This window comes from Dama dama, chromosome 21 (genome assembly GCF_033118175.1).
Source record: "Dama dama isolate Ldn47 chromosome 21, ASM3311817v1, whole genome shotgun sequence".
Lineage (NCBI taxonomy): Eukaryota > Metazoa > Chordata > Mammalia > Artiodactyla > Cervidae > Dama > Dama dama.
This window is the reverse complement of record NC_083701.1, coordinates 3,940,820-3,963,224: the sequence shown is the minus strand read 5'-3', so window position 1 is coordinate 3,963,224 and position 22,405 is coordinate 3,940,820. Positions and strand designations below refer to the sequence as shown.

General features: G+C 46.3%; 1 protein-coding gene across 4 annotated transcripts in view; it reads right to left on the bottom strand.

Moving 5' to 3' along the window:
- Nucleotides 1-22,405, bottom strand: part of PTK2 (protein tyrosine kinase 2) — a 207,804-nt gene that overhangs the window by 176,744 nt on the left and 8,655 nt on the right. For all 4 annotated transcript variants that reach the window (XM_061123123.1, XM_061123121.1, XM_061123124.1 and 1 more), the window contains exon 2: nt 3,956-4,052. The gene's annotated coding sequence lies outside the window, so the exon portion shown is untranslated. The remainder of the gene's footprint in view (nt 1-3,955; nt 4,053-22,405) is intronic.

The window sequence follows — 22,405 nt, the reverse complement described above, 5'->3', positions numbered from 1 at the left end:
TTGAGAGTCTTTGGGGACCTTATTTGTCAAGATTTTGCCTCAGCACTTCAAATGCAATGATACTTCTTTCAAAAGGATCCGATCTAACCACCCAGGGTCTTGCATGACCTCGTCACGAATGCTTCCTTCCCTCTGGGATGCTACGACTATGCCACACAGGTGGGACTGGTGCTCACACACCTTGGTGACATTTCCAACCCCTCTGATGCCCACACCCCCTGGTGGAGCCAAACATGGAGCAGCTTCTTAAATGTCCTGTTCGTGCCTAACAACCAGAGCAGCTCGACAGCATAGCCTGGCTCCACTGACTGCTCTGCACAGCCAGATAGATGCCAACTGTATTGAGTTTTTGTGACGGGTGTTCTATAAGGATTTTTTTCCCCATGAGTCAATACATGAAATCAACAGTTTCAGATTATCACTTGGGACTCAGGAGTTCTGGTATCTCCCAGGCTCAGATCTGGGGACATTAAAAATGTATAACAAATGTTAACAATCTGAATGCCCCATTTCCCACGAAGCCTGCTTATACCTCTGAAGGGTGCAGTCTCCACACCATCCAGCTCCACCTCTGTGCACTTCCTTCCCTGCTGCCCACTCCTGCTACAGCCAGCCCCTCCCATCCTCCCGCAGGCCCCTCTGGGAAGGCATTCTCCCGCCCTCCACACAGTGCCACCAGGCTCAGTCACACACCCCACATCAGAAAACCAAAAATCATCTAAAACTGAAGCCGTGGATGACAGGGTTCCACACAGAACGCGGCGTCTGGGAGGTAACCTGCAGAAAGTCCACGAGGAAAGACCGTTACAGAGAGGGGTGATGTGGAGTGGAGCAGGGGTCTGGAGAGGCTACGGAACCACTGCTTCCAGCAGGGTCTCACCCACTACCATCTACCCTGAATGGTAATTACATGAATTAACAAAAATCCACCCTGGAGTCCTTCCCCACGGCCCTCAGGATAAAGATCCGGCTCCTTACCTGGGTTCCGCACCCTCCTTCACAATCAGGCTGCTGACTACCCTCCAGCCTCACCTACGAACACTTCACCTATAAACACCTGCAATCACTGCTCTAAGTAAACTACACTCACACATCCACAAAGACCAAGCTCTCTTGCCTGGGCCTTTGCAAGTGACGTTTTCTCTCCTTGAACACTTGCGTGCCGGGCCACACACTCTCATCCTCCAGGGTCCACGTGGGCACTGCAACCCCTGGGAGGCCTGTGCCGACCACGCTGGTCCTGGCCCCGCAAGCACTGACTCCCCAAGCTGTCTGCATACTCTCTCCCCACGGCAGAGATTGGCTGTCTGGTGCTCTTTGCACCCCAACAAAACCTGTATCATACAAGAACATGAACCATGTCCATCCTGCTTAGCACCTAGGGAAGTCTCAGGACAACGTCTGGAATTCCAGACACTAAAAAACAGGTTTTTTGAGTAAACAGCCCCAAGACCTCAGAGTCCAATCTATCTCATTTGTACTGAGCTGTCCTGATGCTTAAAAGACACCTTTATTCACAAAGTGGGGGTCTTCAGAGGGTCTTGAGGCAGCCTTCCTTCCTGTCTACCACCTTCCCACAAACGTTAACCCTGAAAATGATCTCCACACATATTTCAGTGACTCAACTCCTCCAAAACTTTTCTTCGCTTTCCTAGAATTAAAGTTGTAAAACATCTCCATCCCAAGTTCCTGCCCTCCAGCACAACACACCAAATCAAACAAGAACCAAGAACCAAGTCTGGCAAAGCAGCTCCAGAAGCAGAGCCACTCTGTAGGGCCCAGGAGGACCAGGAGCTTATGACAACGCACTCAGGGGGACTGGGGGTCTGGCTCTCAGTGTCACAGCCCCAGGCTGGCTTTGGGGAAAGCCAGACTGACTCCTACGGTCTGACCATCTGTCTGGAGCAACACCAGTTAGACGGTTATCTTTCTGGCCTTATTTTCAAATAGTGGTGGGGAGGGGACAAGCCAGATCAGTAGATTATCAGCAGACCTGGTGCTAAAAGCTCCACTGAGCTGGGGAGGAGGCTCCTGGCTCATCAGGGCTGGCCTGCCTGATGTCTCACCGCCCTCCCACCAGGCCTTTCTTCCGCTGCATCGTATGTCAAGAAGAAGAATTCTGAGTGCCTTCTACTAAATATTTCCCCCTGTGCTGTACCAAGATGAGGTATTTTTAAGCGCTAATGTTGCTGAAAAGCTACACTTGATATTCTGCCTTGTTTGGATCCACTAATAGAAGTTATTTTGTGGCAAGTATTAAACATTCCTTCATTCAGCATTTATTAAAAACCACCTATGAGAGGGGTTCAGGATGGGGAACACATGCAAATCCATGGCTGATTCATGTCGATGTATGGCAAAAACCACTACAATACTGTAAAGTAATTAGTCTCCAACTAATAAAAATAAATAAAAATAAAAAATAAATAAAAACCACCTATAAATCAAACAGAAAAGATGCAGAGGTGAAATAAAAATTTTTTTATTTCCAAGACTCTCAGAAACAGAACTGCACCCAAGTGGACGTTACAGTCACAGGAAGAAAGGCATCATCTGGATGGAGGGGGATGCAAAGAGCTGGGCTGTGACCTCGTGACCTGCAACACCATCACAGCACGCAGCCCAGGCTCCTCACACAGCCAGTGAAGAGCAGGGTGAATTGGAAAAACAGGACTAAGACTTCCGGGCCTTGCTCGGAAATTGAAACTGCATGACATAATTTCCCTTCCCTAATACCTAGCCTCTGTAGAGACAGAAGCTGCTTGGGTGAAAAGAGAACAAAGCAGGAAAGTGAGCCGACCCTCAGAAGGAAGTGGAAAAACTTTAACCAGGGCCCTGCCACTTGGACATCCAAGACAAGGACATGGCCAAAGTCAAATTCAACACAGGTATAAACTGTCGTGAGGTCTGAATCCATCAAGTCCGAGTTCATGAGGCTTTTACCAACACAACATATTGATGCAACAGAGTGCTGACCAACGCCAGCACCCCAGGAGACACACATTCATCTTCTCCGCCCACCTGTCCTCAATTCACCACCAGACTCACCAGAGAGCAGTCTCAGAAATCAGACAAACTGGGATAGAACCTCAACTCTACGACTTCCCCACTGTGGGGCACGAAGCAAACCCCACAGCTACAAATGGCCACATCACAAAGAGCCCAGTCTCTCGGGCCCAGCTTCCCTCCCAGGGTGTGACTGCTGCTGACATCTGTGAGCACGCCACATACCTCTCACCGCCTGCGCCTGGAGAAGGGCTATCGTCACACCCTGCTGGATGGGAAAGCCAGGTGAAGGCAGTTAGTAAAGCCTAAGTAGCTAAGCTGCCATCTGAACCCAGAGCCCATGAGAACCAGGTATCAGAGGAAAGCGCACAGGCTCTGAGCCAGACGCAGTCTGCATCCCAGCTCTGCACTGGGACCTATAGCCTCGCTGTCCTTCAGTGACACAAATGTGAGAGGGGAGAGGACCCATCAGTAGGCATACTCTACTATTAATAAGGTACCAGACCCTATTCCGGCCTTCCCAGGTGATTCCAGTGGTAAAGAACTTGCAGGAGACGTAAGAGACACGGGCTCGATCCCCGGGTCTGGAAGATCCCCTGGAGCCCTAGAGGAGTGCATGGCAACCCATTCCAGTAGTCTTGCCTGTAGAATCCCATGGACAGAGGAGCCTGGCGGGCTACAGTTCATGGGTTTGCAAAGAGTTGGCCCTATTCTAAACCATGTGATGTTACTGTAGTTGTTAACCATATATACAAAAAGGTATATAAAGTATAAAAGGTACATATAGAAAGGACTAAATAACTTCTATTTTTCTTCTCACCTTCTCTGCAAAATTCACTACCTCTTGTTTGTTTCCACTGGGTGTCAAAGAAACCCTATGACAGGGGCAAGAAAAATCAAATCAAAACAAAATGCCAAGCCACAAGTGTAGCAAGAGAACCGGACTCACAGTTCAGAAGGCCACCAAGATCCCGTGAGGAAGTCGCACGAAGATTTACAAACACTCCTCCTTTCTCTTTCTTCTTTCCATAGCAGTCACAGAGAACCTGACAAGGAAAGACAACATGCATTTATAAAACCACCTCTCCACCACTTTTTCAAAGAGCCACTGTGTTCACCCCTCTCAGAGTCAGTCTCATTACTGACCACACAGGCGGTGCCAGACCTGGGATGGGGGTAAAAACATGCCATCAAGTCCCCGTCTTCAAACCTACATTTTGGTCAAGAAAATACATGTAAAAACCTGGAGACTACTAAAACATATCAACAAGCATACATTAATACGACACAGAGTTAGCTAGCTCAGGGAAAGATCACCAACAATATATACATCTACTTCATCCTCTCCCACTAAAATTATACTAAAGAGATATTAAAAAAAAAAAATTGAAAAACAAAACACAGCTCAGGCAGAACTGACAGGGGAAAAAGAGAATTCTAGAACCTGTGAGAAAAATCTCTCATACGGAAGATAAAGACCAAAACAAATTTTTTAAAAAGGGGAAAAAAAAACTTGGAGGAAACAGAAACTATGAAAGATTGGAAGCATATTAACTGACTCAGCAGGCCAAGAAACCCAGGTCCTAAGCCAGCAGTGGAAAAACTAAGACCCGACTCCACTTCCACAGGGGTGTCCCGGAAGGCTCAGAACAGGCAGCACCGGTGCAGACAGGACGGGGCCTGCCCACAGCAGGGCAGCGAGTCCGCTCAAGCTCCAGCCAGAACCTCAGCCCCAGGCGTCCGAGTGCTGCCCCATCCCTGATGGCCACTCCCAGAAAAAGCAGAGTGGCTCTGGGCTGAAGGCCCCCTGCCCAGCGGGACTACACACAGGTGGACTTCATCACCGTACAAAACTCAACGGAGGGTCCTCGCGCTCCCCACCCCTCACCCACCCACCCACTCAGCCCCCATATGTCTGTAGTCAGAATTCTACACGAAAGAAACTACAGAATATTCTTGGGGAATATAATCAACCCAAGAAGACAGACCTGAAAATACACTAGGGATCCCCCAACAAATTGTCCACCCATAACACCCTGATGTAAAAGTCAAAAGGCACACCCCATGTCAGACAGTACGAAGGGATTCTGGAGAGTTGGGAGATAAAGGAAATAACTTGAAACAGAAACTCTACAATCAAAAACCTAGAGATAAGAAGACGCTGCAATCAATAAACAAAAATAGGATGCTCCTGAATATTAAAGAACCTGAACATAGAAGTAAAAACTAAAAAGAAGATTAAGTTAAATTCAAGACATCTCCCTGAAAGCAGGATAAAAAATGAAGGAAGAAAGGGAAGGACAGTAGGACAGAAGTATACTGGAGAGAAAGAATAAGAAAATTACGACAGCCAAGACAGTTTCGTGGATAACAAGACTTCCAGAAAAAAAGAACAAGGAAACAGAAGGGAGAAAAACACCAGCACAATCACTTGAAAAAATTTTCCCAGAACTGAGGAATCAAAGTTACCAGAATGAAGGTCCCCACTGAATAAGCAGAACAGTAGATGAAAAGAAACCCACACTTCATGACATTTTAAAAGAGTTGGACAAATTTTTAAATTCCTACAAGCTTCTAAAGATGGGAGGGGAAAAAGCTACGCTGAATAAGAAATTAGAATAAGCTTCTGAACTGAAAACCAGTAACACGGAGCACAGGAAGCGATGGATCAAAGCGATGCCCACAGAACTCCACACCAGCCACACATTAATCACCCTCCTCAATCACACTTACTCCCTAACCTCCTGCCCCAAGCGTCCTACCGCAGGAGGCCACTAGAGAAGGTCCTCCACCGAAGTGCAAGCATAACGAAGTAGAAGTAGGAGGCAGTCACGGGAGAACACGAGCTTCAGCAAGGACGTGACAGTGGAGGGAGCTTCCAGGACAGGAGCTGTGGGCCAGGAGAGGACAGTCGGAGCAGAGAGGCTCAGGAGGAGGGACCGTGGGAGGCGGCCTGGTCCTGCCCAAGACCCCAGTCATCCTTCTCAAGTGATTCACCTCTGGACGAGGTGCTAGACCAAGACAAAGAAGTCAAGCAAGGAAGACGAAGACAAGGGGCACCCCAAACACAAAATCCAACCCTGAAGAGAAGCCGAAGGGCGAGTGCAAGGAGCGACCGGGGCAACGCTGCAGGAGAGGCATGAGAACAGCCAGCTGAGAACATGGGAGAACAGAGACCTCCAGGAAGCCGAGCCCAGAAAGAGGATGTGAAGAGTCCGTGTGCCTGACCCTGTGGAAGGTTTACTAAAAGGCTACCACAGAGGATGTGGAAATAGCAGCAGGTATAAAGAGAACTAAGAACCTGGGGACTGAGTGATCCAAGGGAGGCGACGGTCCCTCGCGCTCCCTGTGGTCTGTCCACAGCACTCACCCCGGTCCGTCACTACCCGCTCCTCTCTGCCCCTCACTCACCTGGACACCCTTCGAAAGGCCATCTCTCAGCAATCACCTTCCAGAACCCACCACAACGCTTGCTACAACAGTACACACAAGAGCCAAGGGTGTTTTTCGTTTATTCACATACTGATCATCTACTCAACACACCTGGCATTCTTCCGGAGAAACAGAAGTCAAAGACATAGAAACAGAAGACTCCTGTCCTTCAAGAGTTTAGACTATTTTTATTCCTGAGAAAACAATTATTTATCCTATATCCTCATCTTCTCCCAAAGATGAAAAGTTCACCAGTGGCTCACAGAATTTCAGTAGTCCAGCTACCACTATCAGAGTGGGACCCCAAGACACAGTGGAGCTTTTCTGACACAGGTGCACCGCGTAATATGAAGTGTCGACCTGAAGTCAGGGAACGTGCTTCCGGTACCTTAGGGCCTGAGGCCCTTCTTGATCAAGTCCAGTCTAACTCTCCAGAGTCTAACATCTTTCACTGGTGTCTCAGAGGAATCCGACATTCCGGCGAAGTTAAACTACTTCCAGTGTACAGAGCATGCGCCCCTCCCTCACACCTCTTTGCCACTGGCAGTCCCTCCACTGGGGTCTTCCTGCCCAGGCTAAACGGGTGCGTGTCTGGAGGGGATCACGCCCCTCTCCTGCGCTCCACCAGTCCCATGACTCTCCGGAGGGGCCTCTGGAGTCACTGACACGTGCCAGCCCAGCACCAGGAACCGGAGCACACATCAGTCAACAGGAGAGACGCCAAGAGACACCAAGCACCCTCGTGGTATGGCTTCTGATTTAACATACGTGTGTGTGTGTGTGCACGCGCATGTGTGTTAGTCACTCAGTTGTATCCGATTTCTCTGTGACCGCATGGGCTGCCAGCCAGGCTCCTCTGTCCATGGAATTGTCCAGGCAAGAATACTGGAGTGGGTTGCCATTCCCTTCTCCAGGGGATCTTCCTGACCCAGGCATTGAACCCGGGCCTCCTGCATTGCAGGCAGATTCTTTACCACCTGAGTCAGAAGGGTTCACCCACAAGGGTGGATATCAAATCCGACCCCACCTGTCGGCCCCTCCCTCCACTCAAACACAAGATTCTAGGAGCAATGGCAGCCCCCTTCAACTCTGCAGCCTCAGGACCTACACACTATTAAATAAAGCCAGAGTGAAGTTCTGACTCCAGTTGATTGCAAGAGGTAAAAAAAAAAAAAAAACATGTGCTCTTCAGAAGTTCTCTGATTTATTTGTGTGTGGCGTCTTTTTTATTCAGTTCAGTTCAGTCCGACTCTGCAACCCCATGAATCACAGCACGCCAGGCCTCCCTGTCCATCACCAACTCCCGAAGTTTATTCAAACTCATGTCCATCAAGTCGGTGATGCCATCCAGCCATCTTATCCTCTGTCGTCCCCTTCTCCTCCTGCCCCCAATCCCTCCCAGCATCAGGGTCTTTTCCAATGAGTCACCTCTTCACATGAGGTGGCCAAAGTATTGGAGTTTCAGCTTCAGCATCAGTCCTTCCAGTGAACACCCATGACTGATCTCCTTTAGGATGGACTGGTTGGATCTCCTTGCGGCCCAAGGGACTCTCAAGAGTCTTCTCCAGCACCACAGTTCAAAAGCATTGATTTTTCAGCGCTCAGCTTTCTTCACAGTCCAACTCTCACATCCATACATGACCACTGGAAAAACCATAGCCTTGACTAGACGGACCTTTGTTGGCAAAGTAATGTCTCTGCTTTTTAATATACTATCTAGATTGGTCATAACTTTCCTTCCAAGGAGTAAACGTCTTTTAATTTCATGGCTGCAATCACCATCTGCAGTGATTTGGAACCCAAAAAAATAAAGTCTGACACTGTTTCCCCATCTATTTGCCATGAAGTGACGGGACCAGATGCCATGATCTTAGTTTTCTGAATGTTGAGCTTTAAGCCAACTTTTTCACTCTCCTCTTTCACTTTCATCACGAGGCTTTTTAGTTCCTCTTCACTTTCTGCCATTCGGGTGATGTCCAAACCTGAAAACATCATTCATTAAAATGCAAGTCTCTTGCAACTGTCTTTCTTCTCCTTGCTGTGAAAGGCAAAACATCCCAGTTACTCCCCAGGTCTGGTTTTTGTTCCCCACTGTATACCCCCGCTAATATACACTGTATCAAACACCTAGAGCACTTAATCAATAAACATATACTTGATGCCTGAGTGACAACGCACATATAAATGAATGAATACACTGACTTCTGCGTGCTTTACAACTGCTCTTTGCTTCACTGTAAGGAGCATTCAAGTACAGCAACATCCCATTTTATCAACAGGAGGGCTGCTCACTTTCCAGGTCAGCAGTGGCGACGCAGTACCTGCTGTGTGCCGGTGCTCCTAATTATCCCATGAGCTGATCTATCTTTACTAAGAATACAAAGCTCAGCATCTTAGCAAACATACAACACTGATAGAATGTAAGCATAAAAATTGAACTAGTTCAAAAAGAACAGAAAATCAGACATTTCCCAAGCTGTATAATTAAAATGCATAAATCAAATCTTTTGCTCCAGATAGATAAAGAGAATCTAAACTTGCCTCATTATATAATAAAATATACTACCAGGTCCCTGAGGATGGCTGTAAGGTGGATAAGCTCCACCTTTCTGGCATGAACAGCTGTGTTTTAAGATGGGTATAAACAGACACCCAGGCTACTCTGAACCCCTTTCCCTTTCTAACAATGTGAACTAAAATTTTCCACCAGTCACACACACTAAACCTGTGTTTCATTAACAGGTAAAATATTTCCTTCTATCACCTTGCTCATCTTGTTCTCATTTCAATGCACAATCCAACTTGGCCAGCTTTCTGACACCCATCTCTCACTAAGTCTCAAAAACAACCCTGATCATCATACAGTTTCAGCCTTTCTCCTGAGCACTTTGCACGTACCAGCTCCTCACAGTCCTAACTGGTTACTCAGTGTTCCCCTTTCACAAATAAGAAAGCTAACTCTTAACCAAATTAAATTCTCCAGATCACACAGCAAGCAAGGAAAATCAGGGATTCAACTGTTAGCTAGCTTGAAGGTTTTAGTCATTCAGTCGTGTCCGACTCTTTGCAACCCCATGGAACCCACCAGGTTCCTCTGTCCGTGGGATTCTCCAGGCAAGAATACAGGAATGGGTTGCCATTCCCTTCTCCAAGGGATCTTCCCGACCCAGGGATCAAACCTGGGTCTCCTACACTTCAGGCAGATTCTTTACCATTTGAGCCACAAGGGAAGCTCAAAACTAGCTTACCAGCACTCTTAAAATCATGGTGCTATTCTGCTTTCCCAAAGTAACCAGATAATATTACTGTTAAAACAATGAACAAGATCTGGGCTTTCCAAAGCAACCATGACAGAAAAATTCTTCCTAAAGCTCAGTAACATTCAACACAACACACTGACAAATTCTAGTTGGCTTGAATTGAGCATATAGGCTGAACCCCTGAACAAGAATTGGTCTTTTTGATGCTAACTGTTAAATAAGGCCCAAATCCACTATTTCTTAACCCACAACACTGCAATAATGTAAGTTAACTGTGAAGGTCTCCAATGTCCAAAATACACAACCTTTTCATGTACAATGCCCTTCCTCTAAGCTCAGTCTACCAACAGTTTCGTACTTAGGCAAGCTGGAACCTGTATTCTTAAAAAAAAAAAAAAAAAAAAAGGTCAGAAGTAACTTTCCAAAAAACCAAAAATATATAAAGAATGTGAATATATTATGAAAATCATCTGGGCAAACAAAAGCTTCTTTATGCTTCAAACTAATTTTCTAGCCAAAAATACTCTAATATTGCGCAGTGGCGCTGCTCACGGGTGGGCATGCTGCATCTCGGGCATCTGTGCCAGGGCTGGACACAGGGTTTGCCATCCATATGTACTAAGCACTGACTAAGTGAACACAGTAATAGGAAAGAAGAGGGGAAGTTACTAAGTTCTGAAAAACCAGCACTCAACACCACCACTAAAAGACTGCCCCACTTTCTTCTCAACACTCAGATGGCCCCTGCTCTCTCTAACCAGTCCATACTAGAGCCCCCAAGGCTCTGTCCTTTCTCCTCCTGGCCGAGCTTACCTCCCAGGCGAGCTCAACGGAAGTGCTGTCTCCTGCTAACAGCTCTACAATGTGTGTTTCTAGCTCAGAACCGCTGCCTGGCTGTCGTCCTGGACTGATGCTGTCTCACTCTGCATCCCAACACCACAGAGAAGCCAGAACTGCTTCCTGCCCCAATTTAGGGCTGGAGAAAACTCGTGCAAGACTGATAAGATGAAGGAGAAAAGTACTCCCAAGAGGCAGCTGTGGGCAGGAGCATAACTGCAGGTTGATGTGGCAGCCAAGACCTCAGGTGCCTTCCAAGGAGAATTTCAGCTGCCCCAGAGAGAGACCCCAGGAACCACCTGCTTCAAAGCAGTGAGAGCAGCGGGCAGCAGCGCCACCTGTCCACGTCGCCGCTGAGCCCAGAGGAGCCCGGGGACGCACCCAGTGTGAGGGCTGCTTCCCCGACCTTCAACCCTGCCAGCCCTTCCAACACAAGTGACAGATTCTAATTCCTATGCAGAAAAAGCATCTAGAGTGCCTTCTGCGTTCCTGACCAAACCCTGACAGATATACCAGATCTGGGACCAGCTGCAAGCCTGCTCAGAGAAGCCAAGGATTGCCCAAGGGAACTGCACAAAATGCCCAACAGAGCTCAGGCCTGATCTTCCCTCATGAACCTCCTGTGCACGGTCCTCTCCATTCATGAGAGCCCCTCCTTCCAATGGGCAAGGCCACAAACAGTGGACATCACCCCTGACTCTTCCTCCCACACTCCCCACCCAATCTTGTCAGCTTTTCCTACAAAACATGCCCAGAAACTGCCCTTAGCGTCACGGCCACCAGCACCATGCCGACCTGAGCTGCGTCATCACTCAGCCGAGCAGAAGCATCCACGGAACAGAGGACCCCTGCACCTGCCCCAGCCACCCCAGCGCTTGTTCTCAACACAGTAGGTGACTTGGCATCTCAGTCAGACACACCACACCTCTGCTCACAATCCTAGACGGTCCCTCAGTTTACACTGATGTTTGCACGGCCAAAGAAAGGTGTTGAGAAAAAACCTACTCAGGACTATCAGTAAGAACAGATGCTCAGAGTTGAGGGTGCAGGGAACAGCATCAACAGTCAGTCACAGAACATGGCAAACGACTCTGGGGGGCTCTCCTTGGCTGCTTGTCAACAGATGTTATTCAAGGAGTCGATGGTCCTGAGGAACTGGCTTTCAAGAAAAATGTACGTGGACTACAGGTGAGAAAATTTTCAAAGAACTGGAGAAAACACTAAATGTAGTATTACCTGAAGTAGAATACAAATGCTGACTGAAAATACATGGGAAGCAGGAAAAGGGTTGGCTGGACAAATTTACAAAGATAGTGAAAACGTTAAGATGTTTAAAGCATTTAAACATGGTTATTTAAACTACAGTTATTCACTGGGTTCTTCATCAGCAGGTATTCTGTGTAAAGTTTTCTAATCTCTTGCATGTTGCTGAACCAGCAGCATCAACAGCAAAGTTCACTGAAATATTCTGCCTTTCCTTCCACACAGCAGTTTAGCAGTTTGGGGTAGGTTTTGTTGTGACTTGTTGACCTCAGAAGCATGACTGAAATTGCTCTGAAAAAGACCCTCCATCGACTACTACTATTACTGAACACTGTAGTCAATGAAATTAGCTTTAACTAAACAAATAGCTGTGAAAAGAAGACAAGCGAAAAGCAAAGGAGAAAAGAAAAGATATTCCCATTTGAATGCAGAGTTCCAAAGAACAGCAAGGAGAGATAAGAAAACCTTCCTCAGCGATCAATGCAAAGAAATAGAGGAAAACAACAGAATGGGAAAGACTAGAGATCTCTTCAAGAAAATGAGAGATACCAAGGGAACATTTCATGCAAAGATGGGTTCAATCAAGGACAGAAATGGTATGGACCCAACAGAAGCAGAAGATATTAAGAAAAGGTGGCAAGAATACACAGAAGAACTGTACAAAAAAGATCTTCACAACCCAGATAATCACAATGGTGTGATCACTCATCTAGAGCCAGACATCCTGGAATGTGAAGTCAAGTGGGCCTTAGAAAGCATCACTACAAAGCTAGTGGAGGTGATGGAATTCCAGTTGAGCTATTTCAAATCCTGAAAGATGATGCTGTGAAAGTGCTTCACTCAATATGCCAGCAAATTTGGAAAACTCAGCAGGGGCCACAGGACTGGAAAAGGTCAGTTTTCATTCCAATCCCAAAGAAAGGCAATGCCAAAGAATGCTCAAAGTACTGCACAATTGCACTCATCTCACACACTAATAAAGTAATGCTCAAAATTCTCCAAGCCAGGTTTCAGCAATACAAGAACCATGAACTTTCAGATGTTCAAGCTGGTTTTAGATAAGGCAGAAGAACCAGAGATCAAATTGCCAACATCCACTGGATCATCGAAAAAGCAAGAGAGTTCCAGAAAAACATCTATTTCTGCTTTACTGACTATGCCAAAGCCTTTGACTGTGTGGATCACAATAAACTGTGGAAAATTCTGAAAGAAATGGGCATACCAGACCACCTGACCTGCCTCTTGAGAAACCTATATGCAGGTCAGGAAGCAACAGTTAGAACTGGACATGGAATAACGGACTGGTTCCAAAGAGGAAAAGGAGTACGTCAAGGCTGTATATTGTCACCCTGCTCGTTTAACTTATATGCAGAGTACATCATGAGAAACGCTGGGCTGGAAGAAGCACAAGCTGGAAACAAGATTGCTGGGAGAAATACCAATAACCTCAGATATGCAGATGATACCACCCCTATGGCAGAAAGTGAAGAGGAACTAAAAAGCCTCACGATGAAAGTGAAAGAGGAGAGTGAAAAAGTTGGCTTAAAGCTCAACATTCAGAATACTAAGATCATGGCATCTGGTCCCATCACTTCATGGCAAATAGATGGGGAAATAGTGGAAACAGTGTCAGACTTAATTTTGGGGGGCTCCAAATCACTACAGATGGTGATTGCAGCCATGAAATTAAAAGACGTTTACTCCTTGGAAGGAAAGTTATGACCAACCTAGATAACATATTAAAAAGCGAGAGACATTACTTTACCAACAAAGGTCCGTCTAGTCAAGGCTATGGTTTTTCCAGTGGTCATGTATGGATGTGAGAGTTGGACTGTGAAGAAAGCTGAGCGCTGAAAAATCAATGCTTTTGAACTGTGGTGCTGGAGAAGACTCTTGAGAGTCCCTTGGGCCGCAAGGAGATCCAACCAGTCCATCCTAAAGATCAGTCCTGAGTGTTCACTGGAAGGACTGATGCTGAAGCTGAAACTCCAATACTTTGGCCACCTCATGTGAAGAGGTGACTCATTGGAAAAGACCCTGATGCTGGGAGGGATTGGGGGCAGGAGGAGAAGGGGACGACAGAGGATAAGATGGCTGGATGGCATCACCGACTCGATGGACATGAGTTTGAATAAACTTCGGGAGTTGGTGATGGACAGGGAGGCCTGGCGTGCTGTGATTCATGGGGTTGCAAAGAGGCAGACACGACTGAGCGACTGAACTGAACTGAAAGACTGGCTACGGGCTTCCAAGGTGGTGCTAGTGGTAAAGAACTCACCTGCTAATGCAGGAAACATAAGAGACATGCTATGTCTGCGTCAGGAAGATCCCCTGGAGGGCACAGCAATACACTCCAGTATTCTTGCCTGGAAAATCCCATGCACAGAGAAGCCTGGCAGGCTACAGGCCATGGAGTCACAGAGTTGGACACAATTGAAGCTACCTAGCATGCACGAAAGACTTGATAATATTTCTTAATGAACCCAACTTAAAATTCCAAGACTGCTTATATGAGGCCCTTCTACTGCAGTAAAGTCATTTCAATGACAGCCAACGTCTGAATCACAAGGAACACCACGCTTCTTTACACACTCCCCAAGCTACCAAAAGTTGAGAAGTGAGATTTCCATTCCCACACAAATTCACAGCAGATATATTTTCTGAGTTTAAGCTACAGTTCCAGCAGCATTTTTTGAGCCTTGATGCAAGTGTAATGAAAATTTACATATTTCAAAATCCATTTAACTATGCAGTTGAGGCCCCCCCCCCCAACCATCAACTGGAAGTGATTAATCTGCAATACGACGACACGCTAAAAGGCAAATATCAAGAAGAACCTAAGAGAATTCTATAAATGCCTTCCAAGCAATGAATATGTTCAATTAAAATGATATACTCCTGCATGGATATCAGGATCTGAGAGTACCGATCGGCATAAACACATTTTCAAAAATGAAATACCTCCTTGGTAGATCAGCATTAGGAGACAAACGTGTGACTGACTCTGATGACAGGCAGCACTAGCTTTAAAACTCCAATTAAGAGAAGTGTTACCCCCTCCTCCTTCTTCCCCTGAAAGAGAATCCCATTCTCTCATCAGGGGACCGATATCATAAAAAATCATGCTCAGTTATAATTTGGATTCTGTCCAAGAAAAAAATTCTGTGTTCTCTCTTGTTATAGAAGTATGTACATAATATCCTTGATTTTGTCTATTAGTCTGAAAAAATTAAACTACTTCCTATGTGCCCATTCACATAAAAGCTTGACAATCCTGGTTTTAGTCAACCAACATCCCCCACCACCCCATCTTCTGCACACAGAACAGTTAGGACATATTTCACCCACCCTCAACTTTCTCAGTTGATTTTCTTTTTGATTTAAGTCTATCATTTTACATTTATTCCTGATAAATTTTAATTTTACCTTATTGATTTTAGCACTTTATTACAACCTGCCAAAATATTTTAAAATTCTGACTCTAAAAATGAGCTGCCTCCCAGCATGACTCCTGATCTTTATTCAAGTTCCGAAGGAAAACATTAGGACAGGTGTCAAGTGTGACACACTTCTGGAGACATCTTCACTTAGGGGTAGAAATTCTGATTTTTTAGTTTTGTAGTAAATTATACTGCGTGTGGTTGCAACATATATCATCTCCCCAAAAGCAGTAATTTCTTGAACTCCCTAGTCATGACAGAAATAATTAACTTGTCTAGGGATAATTAGGCTTCACCGAGTCAAGGGTGAACTTCGCCCGAGGAAAGGCCCTGGCCACGCACAGCTCCCGGGAAGTCACCTCTGCACCCTGGCACCTCCTGCCTGATGAGGCCGCCTCAGTTTAGCTGGGCCTGAGGACACACATTCCTAGGAAAAACTACCCTCAATTTTGGTAATGGCAAATCCTACTTAAAAGGGACACGTGCCCACCTCTCACAGGCATGTGACTATGAAGAGAAGCCTAACTGTAAACTTCAGCTCTGCCTACCTTACAATAGCGAGCTGAAAACATTCTGTGCCTGTCAGAGCCCCACACACCTGGTTGGCCTCCTATGCACCAAATGTATGCCTTGATATTTGTCTCTGGAAGGGAGGAGAGGTAGGGGAAACATTTTAATAGCCAGTTGAGATGGCTCCATTTAGGAGGGACTGCATGCGTTTGGGGTTTACCTGGCAGTCTGGGATGTATTCCATGGACAGTAAACCCATGATTCGAATGATCAGCCTAAACCTTTGCAGAGCGCCAGACGTATACAATCTATTAAGGAGTGGCTCCCCTGGGTGCTGGGCTCCCTGCTAGCAATCCCACAAGAGCCCTGAAGTTCTCTCCACAAGGAAAAACACACAATTATGCCGACAACTTAATTTCTGGGCCTCAGGACCCAGGAAAGAATGTTTCCTCCTCAAAGCAACCATGGTTGCTTGTATTTCAGAGCAAACAGGGCTTCAGGAGCAGGTCACCTCAGAGGAGTTAGCTGGGACCCCTCTCACCGCCAGGCCACATCATGTGCCTGGTCGGGACCCAGAGACTAACAGGAAAACGGCTTCAAATCACCCCCTTCTCTCCAGCTCCTCAGCTGCACCCTGAATCGAGACTTTCCTCATTTATTTGTACAACATCATTATATGATTAAAGGAGCGCAGACTGTGAAACTGAACCCTGCGCTCTGCCGGTTCCCTTCTGAGCCACCGGGCAGCCATCTCCTCCCATCCAAGTATTAACCAGGCCCGACCCTGCTTAGCTTCCGAGATCAGATGAGATCTGGCGCATTCAGGGTGGTAGGGCTGTAGACGGGCAGCCATTTCCTGAGTGACAGGCGCGTGCTTCCTGCCTCCCCTCCAGAGCACATCTCTGTAGGGCCGCTGCACTCATCCCGTCCCAGCCTCCTCCCGCCCCACACATCTGCTCTGGATCAGAGGCAAGTGCAAACATCCTGCCTACCACACCGAGCTCACAGCGCTCCTCCCCAGCCGGTGCTGAGCTCCAGATCCAACAGGAACAGCCCCACCACCCACCCCGGCCCTCACACCTCCACGCCTCTGCACAGGGCGCTCCTGCTTCCCACTTCCCACTGAACTCCTACAGATCCCTTCAGACAGTCAGAAGCTGCAGAGGCCACTGCATCTAGCCCACAGCCAGGTTTCGTAAGGTCCCCTGTGCTAAAACTGTATTTTTTACCTTTGTAAAGGGCTAAAGAGGAAAATTCAAGAAATATGTGGCAGGCCATCTGCGGCCTGCAAAGCCTGAGGCGTCTACGGCCTGGCCTTGAACAGAGAAAGTCCACCAACACCAGAGCCTGACCCGCACTAGGGCCACGTCCTCGGCCCTCGGAGCAAGAGCAGTGACCGTCACTGACTGACCTGAGCCCCCCCCGCCCCCGCACCTGCATCACCAGTGCTGCACTAGGCGCAAGGCAGGGGTTCACAAATGCTAAACAAACAAATGAACTCACCTGACCAGTTCAAGAACAAGCCAGGGAAACATGTAAGTGCGAAAGGCTAGGTCTGTGGTAACCCAGCACCATGTAAGTCTGAAAAAGACCCTGATCCTGGCACTTGACAGTTGCCTGCACTTTACAAAGGTATGTACACATACCCTCAAAGGCAGAGATTATAAACACTAGACTTTATAGACAAGAGCTATCTGAAAATTGAGACTCTGAGAAACTAAACAACTTGTCAAAAGTCACAAGACAAAAGGCAGAGGGGTAACATTTGAACCCAGGCCTTCTGCTTCCCAGATGAGAGACTCCTGTTAAAAGAGCTGCCTCTCTACATGATGCCTAAACCCCTCAAATGGCAATACCTGAGACGTCAGGGGAGGAATAAAATTTAACTTCTGACCTATTATTTAATTTTGATACTTTTCAAGTCACTGCTACTTTTTGTAAACAAAAATGAAATGAATACCCAAAGTAAGCACTTGGCTAAAAGACACTGCTATAACCACAAACTAAAATTTTCTTCCTTTTCTCTTTTTCAGTCTTGAGAAGGTAAAATTAAACAGCTTAATTAACAAATGCCACTGAAAGGAAGCAGCTGCAGGCACAGCAGGAACCCCTGCCAGTCGGCTAAGCTGAAACAAACTGGCAGTCAGGCAGTCACCTGTCCTCAAGCTTCAGAGTCCAAGAGCTGATAACGTGCATTAACACCTCGACTTCAGGCTGGAAATAAAACAAGTGTTTCCAAAGGCAGAAGTGAGATGTACCTAAGTGTCCACAAGTTTGAGAGTTAGGGTCAAGACACAGCCAAACTGAACTAGGAATTGGGGCTTCCCAGGTGTCGCCAGTGGGAGACAGGAGACACAGGTTTGATCCCTGGGTGGGGAAGACCCCCCTGGAGGAGGACATGGCAACCACACAAGTGTTCATGCCTGGAGAATCCCATGGACAGAGAAGCCTGGCAGGCTACAGTCCACGGGGTCGCAGAGAGTCAGACGCGACTGAAGTAACTGAGTGCACACACGGGTCTATTAAAGATAACATTAATTTAAAGACATAGTTCCAGACAGAACACATTTTCTTACTACATTCCCATTTTAGAGATGTCACAACAAGGTATATCAAAGAATATTCATTCATTTGGAGTTTATCAAACACTAAAATAAATTATGAGTCATCAAAGGAATCTTTATGGAAGTCAGAAAACACAGGGACTTCCCTGGTGGTCCAGTAGCTAGGACTTGGCACTTTCACTGCCAAGGGCCCAGGCTGCATCCTTGGTGGAGGAGCCAACATCCCACAAGCTGTGTGGCATGGCCAAAAAAAGAAAAAACACCTAAATATCAAACATATTTACTGAATGGAACAATACATGCTTTATGAATAAATAATAAAAATATCTCATATCAAACTGTAATCCTTCAATAAAGAAATATTCCTTAAATAAGACAAAAAAACTAATAAAGAAAAAGACTGATAAAGTCAACGATGTTAAAATTAAGAACTTTAGTTCCAAGACATCTCAAAAGTAAAAAGATAAACCACAAACTGGAAAAAAATATTCACAGCTTACAATGACAAAGGATAGTAATCCACACATAGAAAACAGCTACTAGTCAATAAGAAAAACATAAGAAGAAAATCAGGCCAATGACTTCTCTTCATAAGAAAGAGATATAACCAATATATTAAAAGATTATTAACCTAATTAGTACTAAGAGAAATTCAATGTAAAGCCACAAACAGATACTATTACATAACTACCAGAATGGCAACACTGAAGAAAACAGACAGAATCAACTACAGTGCACTGGCAAGAACGCAGAGCAGCCAGGAGTCACTTCCCTGCATCAGTGGGATGCGAGTTGGCAGGGTACCCTGAGAACAATCTGGCAGGAAGCAGGCAAGCTGAAGGCTGGCCAGCCAGAACCGGCATCGCACCCCACGTGGGCAAGCGAGACATCCACGCACGTGGGCAGCAGCAAGGCTGGAAACAATCCAAATGCCCATCAACTGGAGACCAGATTACACAACCGAGAAAGTGAACCAACACTGACCACGTACAGCCCTCCAACAGGTCTCAACCACAGTGCTGAGTGGAAAGAAGGCCAGTCGCAGAAAAACAAATGTAGTGTGATTCCCTAGTAGAGAGTTCAACACAGACAAAACTAACAAAAAGAAATGATAAGTGCAACATTCATTCAGTGACCACTGTTTTAAATGTTGGGGATACAGTAGTGAACAGTTTGCTCTCAGATTTTCTGTCACAGTCAAGTGACAAAGAAAATAAAGGTGAGTAAAATAAAAATGATATCAGGGCTTGAAGAAGGAGGTGGTAGCTCAGGGGGCTGAAGGAAGATGGCTACATAGGCTTCACAAAGTAAGAGGAGGGCCATGGTAGGGAACAGGTGGGCTCCGGGCAGAAGGGGATTCTCCATTGTTGCAGCTGGCCCACAGCTGCCTGGCTGGCTTTCTTCTCTAAACCAGGGTGGCCCCATTGTTTGTTTTTGTACAGCCCATGAGTTCAGAACTGTTTTTAACTGCGTATGATTAAATAAATTATTAAAATAATAATAGGGGCTTCCAAGGTAGCTCAGTGGTAAAGAATCTGTCTGCCAATGCAGAAGACTGGGGTTCAATCCCTGATTCAGGAAGATCCCACATACTTCAGAGCAAATAAGCCCAGGAGTCACACCACTTGAGCCTGTTCTCTAGAGCCCAAGAGTCACACCACTGAGCCTGTTGCCCAGAGCCCAAGAGTCACACCACTGAGCCTGTTCCCCAGAGCCCAAGAGTCACACCACTGAGCCTGTTCTCTAGAGCCCAAGAGTCACACCACTGAGCTTGTTCCCTAGAGCCCAAGAGTCACACCACTGAGCCTCTTCCCTAGAGCCCAAGAGTCACACCACTGAGCCTGTTCCCCAGAGCCCAAGAGTCACACCACTGAGCCTGTTCCCTAGAGCCCAAGAGTCACACCACTGAGCCTGTTCTCTAGAGCCCAAGAGTCACACCACTGAGCCTGAGCCCTAGAGCCCAAGAGTCACACCACTGAGCCTGTTCCCTGGAGCCCAAGAGTCACACCACTGAGCCTGTTCTCTGGAGCCCAAGAGTCACACCACTGAGCCTGTTTTCTAGAGCCCAAGAGTCACACCACTGAGCCTGTTCTCTAGAGCCCAAGAGTCACACCACTGAGCCTGTTCTCTAGAGCCCAAGAGTCACACCACTGAGCCTGTTCTCTAGAGCCCAAGAGTCACACCACTGAGCCTCTTCCCTAGAGCCCAAGAGTCACACCACTGAGCCTGTTTTCTAGAGCCCAAGAGTCACACCACTGAGCCTGTTCTCTAGAGCCCAAGAGTCACACCACTGAGCCTGTTCTCTAGAGCCCAAGAGTCACACCACTGAGCCTGTTCTCTAGAGCCCAAGAGTCACACCACTGAGCCTGTTCTCTAGAGCCCAAGAGTCACACCACTGAGCCTGTTCTCTAGAGCCCAAGAGTCACACCACTGAGCCTGTTCTCTAGAGCCCATGCTCCACAACAGAAAAACCTGCACAGCAACAAAAACCCAGCACAGCCAAAAGTAAACTTAAATTTTAAAAAAAGAGTAATAACATTTTCTTGCATGTGAAATTACGTGAAATTCAAATTTTAGAGTCCAGAAATAAAACTGTATTGGAACACAGACAACTCATCCCTTTGCCCAGAGTTCACGGCTGCTTTTGCACCGCAATAGGAGGGCCGAGTCCTGGGCACAGACAGAAGCCCTAGGTGCCCTCAAAGCCTACATGTTCCCTACCTCAGGCTTTTATGCCGGAGCTGGCCGGCACCTCTGTGGCCTTGGGCACCTTTCTCTGGGAGGTCAGAACACTCTTGGTCTACAACTTACTCACATCTCACACATGTTCTTCTGTATCTCTTCAATGTTTAACAAAATCATCTCCTAAAAAGGACTAACATACTAAGCGCATTTCTCTGATGAGTTTTATTCTATTAAAGTTTCATGCTGCTTCATCCTAATGACTAAGTTTAAAAAAAAAAGACATACTGCTATCAGGAGCATTAAACAAACACTGCAAAGCAAGCGACGTTTATTTTGACTCAAGTACAAGAAAAACAGAAAGAGAGAGAGAGAAAGGGAGGGAGGGAAGAAACAAGGAAGGGCCTTTCCGGCGCAGGTTCTGAGGCTGTGGACAGATCCATGGCCTTGCTTAACACCCAGCTGGTTAGGACTATTAGATGCCTCTGAGCATCACCGACTTTAAAAAGCTGTACAGTGACACCTGATCCCTTCCCATCCCAAAAGAAATGTGTCATAAGTGAAATATGTGAAATAATGTGAAATATGTCACATTTCAGCAAGAGCCATGATATCTGGCCAATATAAGCATATATGTTCAAAGCAAGTTCCTTCATGTCTTTTAAATGTAAACCAGTACCACTGATCGAGTTAACAATCTTAATGAAGACCATTGTAATGAGAGTTCATTACAACATTGTTTTTGCATGTATCTGAAAACTTCCACAAAGTTTTTAAAATTAAACTGAAGACTCCTACTTTAACTTTATCACTGGGAATTAAGTATAATTCCCAGTAATAAACTGAACCACATTAAACTTACGAATGTCTCAGGACTTTCCCAGCAGTCCAGTAGTTAGGACTCTGCGATTTCAATGCCAAGGGCCGGGGTTCAAGTCCTGGTTGGGGAACTAAGATTCCACAAGTCATGTGGTGCAGCCAAAAAATAAAAGTAAAAAGAACTTCCCTTCATTCAAAAGACAAAAAGAAAGAAAATCCACTGTGTCAGTAAAACTGCACGATAAAGTGGGAAAAGAAAGTGGCAAAATATATATCCAACAAAGGACCTGTGTCCTGAACATATAAATAAGTCTACGAATAAATTTTTTTTTAATATTGGAATTATTTTATTTATTTATTTTTTTTTTAATTTCCTTTTTTTTTTTTGGGTTTTGTCATACATTGATATGAATCAGCCATGGATTTACACGTATTCCCCATCCCGATCCCCGCTCCCACCTCCCTCTCCACCCGATTCCTCTAGGTCTTCCCAGTGCACCAGGCCCGAGCACTTGTCTCATGCATCCCACCTGGGCTGGTGATCTGTTTCACCATAGATAGTATACATGCTGTTCTTTTGAAATATCCCACC